Source organism: Synchiropus splendidus, chromosome 11 (assembly GCF_027744825.2).
Source record: "Synchiropus splendidus isolate RoL2022-P1 chromosome 11, RoL_Sspl_1.0, whole genome shotgun sequence".
In the NCBI taxonomy this organism is placed as follows: domain Eukaryota; kingdom Metazoa; phylum Chordata; class Actinopteri; order Syngnathiformes; family Callionymidae; genus Synchiropus; species Synchiropus splendidus.
The window spans coordinates 20,794,716-20,801,813 of record NC_071344.1 but is presented as its reverse complement, the minus strand read 5'-3'; positions in this window follow the sequence as shown (position 1 = coordinate 20,801,813).

Below are 7,098 nucleotides of genomic sequence, written 5' to 3'. Positions count from 1 at the left end.
GTGAATATTGAGATTTTATTACTCTGTTATGGTCAGTTTACAATTCTTGGCAGCACAATGGAACAGTATGCAGCTCATTCTCCTGATTTGACATTGGCAATAAAACTTTCTGATTCTGAAAAGATCTCATAAAGGAGAACAATGGAACAGCAACCTCGCTAAACCCATCGATCAATCACATGAAGATGATGGCAAGAGCAAAAAAATGGGCGTGGACAGGCCAGTCTAGTTAACAACAGCCTTGATCTTTGCAGGATCAGGTCGAAGTTCACCTTGCCCCAAAATCAAACCCAAACAAACTGACTTCCGGAATATCAAATTGCCATTTCATGGCTTTGAAGAATACAGCAAGTACAAAAAGTCCTGAAAACACAGGAAGAAATAAGAGGGAGGGAATAGAAAGTGTGCGGCACAACAGAGCTCATTCATGGATTAAATTTAACACTGCAAAGCTCAAGGATTGAGGAGGCAACACTTAGGAGAAGACAGGACAGAGAATAATCAAACCTGGTGCAAAGCTAGGCTTATATCAAGTGAGTTGATCGGTGATGATCAGCCCAAGGTGGGTGCCATTAGCCGGAGTGCTCTAGTGAAGAAAAAAATGTAGGAGGAAGAGGTACAAAATGAAAACGAAATATATATTATCCAATACATAAATTTCCATACCAGTGAAGCAATGCAATACCGTGAGTGCAAGACCCATAACTTATGCAGGGAAGCCTCAGGTACAGGAGGAGCCACATTACTAGTAATGAAGAGATGAGGTTTCATGATACAGTATTGAGGCCTGCAACAGTGTTTCATGATACCTCATCTACTCATCACTACACAATACATTTAGTGAGAAAGCACAGTCATCCTGTAGGTTTTATAGGATGGTGGTGACACCTGCCTTGATGCAAGGTTTAAAGTACAGTAGCTCTGACAGAAAAACAACAAGCACATTCAGAGACAAGATTAAAAGTCAGTATGTGAGAGGGACAGTTCATCTCGATGTTCGGAGACAAAGTTGTGTGGGCAAATGGCTTTGACACACAGAGAGGAGAGATGGAGGACATGTTGGACAAAGAATGTTTGAAAAGGAGGTACCAAAAAAAGAAGGTCACCACCATGAAGGCTCAAAACAGGGTGAACTGACATAAAAGATCATATACATTGTAATGTCTTGTTAAACTTCAACATCATTGTGCCTAGAATGGACCATGAAAGCAAAGTTTTACAAACTCTAATAATCCCACTGTTTCAGGGTTGATCATGGTTATAATAACGCTTTGTAATTTTTACTTTCTCTGTTTTGAGTGAACTTTAATTTATCATCATTTTCAATGACCAGGAGATTCTACTTTACAAAGGCAACCTAGGAAAAGGTTCTCATCTTCTTCATAAACGGTAAGACAAACCCCCACAGTTTTGCAAAGATCTCAATAATTTACAAATACTGTGAGTTTTTAAAATAGCACTACAGAAACAGGATGCTGGTAGCTGACAGGCGCTGGCACAGCAAGTCAGTCCCCTCCACCATTAGTGTGAAAAAAAAGACAGAGGGATCAAGAGGGGATTTACTGCAGTCTCCTAACTAATTCCTTGAACTGTGCCGTGTTTACTTTACAAAAAAACGATTTAAATCATTTGAATGATGTTCCTTTTGCAGTATTTCAAAACTCCGCTACATGGAGACTGGCACGCATGGCTGTCTGTAAGGACAAGCATGCACATGAATTATATGCATAATGTAGTCCACGATGCCTGGAAATTCAAGTTCAAGCTGGATCCTTTCCCACAAAGATCACAGCTCACCCTGTCAAAGGTTCAGAGCTTTAAAATGCAATATTGTTAAACTGCCACATGAATTTAACAGCCGCTGTCTGGAAATCCATATTTCAAGGCGCAGAAGGCTGGTGGAGAGGCAGTAGGACAGATTTAGCTTTCATTTGCTGTGGTGGCGTTAAAGAAAATGCTGAAGTGTTCACTTGGAGCAAAACCAGTCGAAATGGATGCTTTGAAATATGAGATTCCTTTAACCTTTTCGATGGACATTACGGATATTTGCAACAGATTCTGCTCCCTCTTAGCCAAGAGGGAGAATTACAGGAGCCTGCTGTTGGAGACAATAAAAGCTGCAATATAACCATGATTAGCTGGAGCACCACCATCGTGGGGAAACAGGCCTCGTGGGCAGAAATCATTCAGGTTTTTCTAAATGACCCACTGCGGCATTCTAGTGGCCACCAGAATTATTAGATTAATTAGAATTAGAATTAGAAAATCTTTATTGCCGATGTTAGTGAGGATCTCACCAACTATTAAAGTCCTTCGGAGCAATAACAAACAAAAAAAAACAAACAGAAAAATTCAATAAAAACATAAATAATAGATAAATAACAACAATAAAATATATATAAAAATGAATCACAATAAACAACAATAATATCAGTAATTAATGAATAAATAAACAAACAAGGGAGGTTTGCGGGCGTCTTTCACGAGGGGGTATGGAAGAACTGTCCTCCTCCTGAAATCCATAATCATCTCCACTGTCTTCTATGCATTCAACTCAAAGGACTTCATGACCACCGGCATCAGTGCCACCGGTCTTTAGTCATTCAGTCCTGTGATCCTAGGTTTCTTGGGAACAGGGATGATAGTGGAGGATTTGAAGCAGACAGGGACATGACAGGACACCAAGGAAGCATTGAAGATGTCAGTGAACACTGGAGCCAGCTCAGTAGCACAGTGCTTCAGGATGGGAAACTCTGTCCGAAGCTTCGGCTTCCTGAGCTGAGTCAGCACAGCCTGCTCCATGATGTCAAGAGAAGGAGAGGAGCGGTGGGGCTGACTCCGATGTGACTGTCTCAGTCTTTGAGAGAGAGTCACAGGAGAGTCCATTGAGGTGTTGGGGCAAAATCTGAATCATCATCAGAATCAGAAAACTTTATTAATCCTGAGGGAAATTCTGTTCTTAACATGCTCTGTACACACCATATTACAATATATAAAAAATATATCATAATATATTATAGTTTTTCTGATTGATCTCCTTGGTTTGACTGTGTGTCTGTGCCTGCTCTTCGTTGTTCCTCTCCCCCAATCCTGTGGACTTGTTATCTGGGCCTTGGACACTGGTTTTTCCTTCTGTTTGTGCTTTGGGACGCTTGTTTTATTTTCTGGGATTATTTAATTTTGTTTATTGGACTCGGTCTCCCCCTTGTGTAGAGGTCGAATTTCGTTTCTGCTTTTACCCTTTTGTATTTTTTTTTATTTTTTATGTTGTCTCCTTCTTGTGTAGAAGTTGAATTTGATTCTGTTTGTTTAATTATTAAATTTGTTGGAACTTCTTTTGGACTTTCATCTCCTGGCTCCTGCATGTCTCCCATCTTAAATCGTTACACTTAGCTTTCTTCAACTCCCTCCGAAACAGATATTTCAGCTCTTTGTAGCAGTTCCTGTCACCCAGCTGAAGTCACCAAGCACAATAGCTGGAGTGTCTGGAAAATGTTCTAATGCACTGAGCCTTGTGAACGCCCCCGCTCGGGAGTACATACATGGCAGCCAGAATGAATGATGCAAACTCATGCGAGGAATAAAATACAGGTCACTATAAGACATTCTAGATGGGGACAGCATTGTGGTTGTTATTGTATGTCCGTACACCATCAATCGTTGATGTGGAAAAACACACCACCACCTTTGGGTTCGCGGGTGAGCTCCGGAACCTGGTGCGTGCAGTGAAGCTAGACCACGTCTCTGTGAAACACAAAACACAAGAGGAGGAAAAGTCCCTGTTCCTTCTCAACATCAGTACCAGTTCATTTTTCTCATTGCTGAACAAGGAATGGGTTTTGCACGATCCTTTTCGGTGAAGCGCGCACGGGCACGTTTCCCTCTCCTCCTCTTTCGTCCAGCCAAAAAGTGGAGGATACTAGGCAGATACCAAAAATACAGGTAAGTAGTCAGACAGAGTGATAGACTTGATGTTAATCAACTCATCTTAGGTGTAAGAAGACACGGACACACCATCAAAACATAAAAAAACAAGAAAAATAACACACAGAATAATGCCAGGCCAGCTGTCTTCGGTGCCATCTTGAATAAAATAACAGGGCCTTTTCAAGAAATTTAGGGTCTCTAGGAAAATACATTTTTATGTTAACAAAACAAACTTCCTGCTTTCTCTGTAAATAAAAATGCCAAAATCAAGATTAAGTACCAACAACAACACTTATAATTGATTTTCTTTTTCAAAAAAATGTGCTAAACATGATTCACAAAGAAAGAGGCCTTAGCACATTGAAGCACACAGAAAAGATCCCTGTTGGATAACCATGAGCCCTTTCACATGGATGCAGTCCTGGTTCCAGTTTGCGAAGGCATGTGCCTGTGTCCTCATCATCAAAAGTTGTCACAATCTTGAATGTTGGACAAAAACAAATCTGGGAAGCAACAAATGTTTTCAGAATGTCGGAGCGACGAGTCATTTTGCCACTGTGCTGTTTATTTCCGCCCAAGTTACACTTTTTAGCACTTAAGTTCCACTTCATCTTGTATGAACATGGGCTGGTTCCGTGGACGGCACAGAGGTTCCATTAATCCAGAATGGCACCGCTTCCAGAACCAGAAACAAGCAAGTCACTGTTAAAGGGGTCCATGAGAACTATTTACCATGGATTTACTGGCTTAATTTGATATGAGAGCCGGTTCACATTGCTTCAACGGTAAACAAAGCAAAACCAGAGCAAAACTAAATGTTACAAAAGATGATGTAAAATGAAGACCAACATTAAATGAAGTGGGTATATTGATACAGCTTGACAATAAATACGGCTGGGAGGGAAGATCCATAGATTTAGCTTCAAATTCCTTCACTCAGATCAATCAATTTTGATTGTTAGTTGTTGGTTTGAAGGGACATTGCCACAATCGTCTGGTTCAACCGTGAGCATGGTTGCAAAGTGAGTTGGGGCTCACACTGGTGATCAACAGCGTGACTCTTTAGTTACTCCACATCTATCATCCTTGTGCTACAAGAATACTTGCCGAAGGCAGTGTGTTGACAATGACATCTCCATGATGGTGACGGCATTGAACCATCACTAGGACAAGCTCACCCTGAAGTTAAACAAGTTCATTCATCAGCACGATCGCTGTCGCTGACAGAGTTTAATATAACAATCTAAATGGCTTCTTGCTACCTGTCAACCTCTACCTCTTCCTCCATGGTCTTCTGCTTCCTAGGAACCACCATCACTGAGGACCTCAAATGGGAGCCAACCATCAGGTCCCTCATCAGGAAGGCCCAGCAGAGAATGTTCTTCCTGAGGCAGCTACGTAAACTACGACTGCCGACGATGTTGCTGGTGTAGTTCTACACAGCCATCATCCAGTCCATCCTCACCTCATCTATCACTGTCTGGTACAACAGCGCCACCTCCAGGGACAAGAGCCGACTGCAGCACATCGTACGTTCTGCTGAGAAGGTGATCGGTTGCAACCTGTCACCTCCTCAGGACCTGTATGTCTCCAGGACCCAGAGACGTCCAGGTCGGATCAGAGCCGACCCTTCTCACCCTGGTCATGGACTGTTTGTTCCTCTTCCCTCTGGCAGGAGGCTACGGTCCATCCAGACCAGAACCTCCCGTCACAGGAACAGCTCCTTCCCCTCAGCTGTCAAACTGTTGAATTCATGAACAGCCTTTGTTGTTTATTTGATTTTATTTTATTTTTTCTGTCAGCACTTTATTTCAAAACACATTCCTACTTGGTGGGCTCCCCACTGACCATGGCAATAAATTAAATTCTGATTCTGATTCTTAGGAACCGGAAAGACTGAAGAGCTCGTGGTGCCTCCCCTCTTGAACTACTCATAGTTTGAGTTTAAATGCATAGTATGCAAACCAGGAGAACATGATGCGATCTGACTCAGCAACTTGTCTTTGTCGCAGTACGCTCTGCATGTAACCGCAGTCAGTGATCTGATGTCATGCCACACTTCCCCCCGAAGTTTTTTAATGCATTGAAATGTCAATGTGTATGGGTCAACATGCAACGCTGCAGGATGCAAAAGTACATTTTCCCAAGGTCACCCTATTACACCATGGGAGTGAGGATAGGTTGTCAGAAGGCCTCCATTACCACCAGAAATATGATCGTTGTCCGCTGACAATGAGACATTTGTTATAAAGTATTTGTTAAAAACCATGTGAAAGGTTTTTGGAGTGAAAAACAAATGAATACATGGTTCAGGATTGTGCATTTGTAGTCATTTATTTGTTTTTAAACTTCCAATTTAGAGTTACAATTCAAGCTTATAGAGGTAGATTCCCCATTGCATTACTTATCCCGAAAGTTGAACTTGCTGCACATTACCCCACTAGCGCTAGCACTAGCACGACTGTGAAAGGCATATTTTTTTGTTCCATCAATGAAGAAAATCAATCCATATTTAGTTGAACTTTGGTCACGGTGATGTTTTTAAACAACCTTTTTCAATCCTTTACACAAGCAGCTCACATTGTCTTAGCTTGAAGGTCTGCACATTGTGAAAGACAGGTGACATGGGCTTGGAAGAGAAATAGGAATTCCTTAATGCCCGCAAACATAAAGTAGAGCTGTGAAAACACAGTTGCTCAACACATTTCTGATCATACAAAAACAGTATTTGAAGATGCTGACCGACTCCAGCTGGAAACGCACAGTGCTGCAGAGAGCAGAATCCAGCATATATATTTCAGCTCAGGCTGACTGCACATGAATTTCAAGAAAGACAAAGGGGATTCTTTGCTGCTTTGGGAACTTTGAAAATTTAAATTCTATGGTGAAATGCTGGGCCAGCTCTACATAACGATGCCGCACAGAATACTGCTGTCTGCTTCGGTTTGTTTCTGGGTGTGTTATTTTAGCAATGATGCACTCATCTCTCCCAAGGCTTTTTTTTTCAAATTTGTTGGAAAAGAGGCCTTAAAATCTAAACACTGTTTGTTGCTGCTCTATTCACATTGGATTATTATTATATCCTGCACAGTTAAATGTCAGCACTTTATAATGCAGTATGAAGTGTTGGGCTTATTCAGGTTCGGCTCTTCATTTTCAGACACTCCCTAC